We start from the raw sequence: 1,923 nt of genomic DNA on the forward strand, positions 1-1,923 counted from the left end.
GGCGTTGGTGAGCTGAGGAGGTCCCGCGGTGCGGCTGCGTTAGGCTTAGCGCTGCGCACCCCGAACTGCAGAGAACTCGGTGCCTTCCTTTCCTTTCCGCTTTCCTTTCTGTTCCCTGCGGCTTTGTGGCTGCCGTAATGCCGTGCAGTGTTTTAATTCAGCAAACTCTGCGACTCTCCCCCTCTTTATATCTATCCCTACATAGATCTGTGCGTGAATATCAGTATTTTATTGCTTTCTATTTGCAACCAGCTACTCAGTATCATGCAGTGCCTGTCTCCGCACGTCTGCTTGCTCAGCTCAGCGTTAGCAATACCTCCTGGCTTTTCCGAGGAGCTGGGAACCCGCCGTGCTGCTCCTGGGTCACGCGGATGCAGGGGTAGCTTTACTCACGGGCTCAACAAAAGCTCCGCCATCATTCAGTGCCTATTTTTGGCTCCGTGACCTACAGTGAATGACAGACGAGCCCCATCCTGACTGTCACCCCCTCCTTGCTCTTTCCCATTTGCCCCCTCCCAGTCCCATTCCCACCGCTGTCATTAAGGGCAAATCAGGTGTTGGCTTGCTCTGTTGGACGTGGTCATAAACATTCTCGGCACACAGCTTCTCCTTTCAGGGCTCAACGCCAGGCTGTAGGAGATGGAAAAGAGAAAAAGAAAGCCGCTTGTCATGGGGTCAGAGCATTCCCCACTTTGCTGCTTGCTTGAAACCGACTCCAATTCCCCAAACCAGCCTGCACCCCACTGCAGTGCCCATCTACATCCATGTGCCCTCCTCTACAACTTAGTGCCCACCTACACCTCTATGTGCCCACCTACACATCAGTGTGTCCACAAAGCTGAGCATGGCCCCCATGGGGCAATACAACCATGTCCAAAATGCATCTGGTCCCGTTACCGCAGTCTTGTCAGCCACGCATAATGGCGTCTTCCAGTGAAGAGCCACTGGCGCCATTTTCTTAAGGCCTTGACATGGCTGCCCAGGACACTCTGGCCTTACCACCATGGCTGGCAGTCGGTTTGAGCATCAGAGAAGACATCTGCATCAATGAGTGCAGTGCAGTGCTCTAGAGGGAGGCTGGAAATTGACTTGTTCTGCTTTGAAAGGCAGCTGAGAAAATACACAGTAAAGCAAAGCAAAACAAAAATCCCAAGTTTGTTGGAGCTCCCATTCCTTGATGGATCTGCCAGCAAGCAGAAAGAGGCCCGATGGTTTGAGACACCTGCACTCTGTGGCTGGCTGAGCCCCAAAGTGTCCTGAAGCCTGCTACAAGGTGGTCTTATACTGTTCCTACGGAGGCACAAAGGTGTTGGGGGAAGACCTTGGTGTTGCTTCATGGCAGACATTCCTGCCCTGACATGATCATGCTACCGGTCTGTTTGGTGGCTGAGGTTCTAACCCCAGGTCATCCTCCCATGGTCTTGATGAAGGATCTCAGAACGATTTTGGTGACTGACAGGGGAGGAGAGTGTTACTCAGCCCTCTCTTGCTCCACCTGGCCAAGTGAAGCACAAGGAGGCATTTGACTGGCAAGTAATTGGTAATTAAATGTTGTACATGTGTGCACTGGAGCATGGTGAACCTGGCAGTGAAAAAACATGCAGACTGGTCATGAGTGAGATGAAACAGGAGCAGTTATGACCTCTCATGGGTTCTCCTCAGTGAGCCGCTTCTGTATCTGTTTCTTCAATCTGTTGCTGAGGGGTCTTGTGGGACTGTAGGGAACTAGAGCAGGTTATGGTTCCAGGGAGGGCCCGGTGCCTGCTGACCCATGGTGCGTGCTATGTGCCATGTCCTCACCCAGCTCTGCCCCACACCAGCCTTCCCTGCTCCATCTCAGCTGGAACAAGCTTGTTTCACTAGAAAGAGCACTTAGTAAATCCTCTTAATTAATGCCATATTTGCTTCTCTTCCTTAGTTACA

This window comes from Meleagris gallopavo, chromosome 2 (assembly GCF_000146605.3).
Source record: "Meleagris gallopavo isolate NT-WF06-2002-E0010 breed Aviagen turkey brand Nicholas breeding stock chromosome 2, Turkey_5.1, whole genome shotgun sequence".
Taxonomy (NCBI): Eukaryota; Metazoa; Chordata; class Aves; order Galliformes; family Phasianidae; genus Meleagris; species Meleagris gallopavo.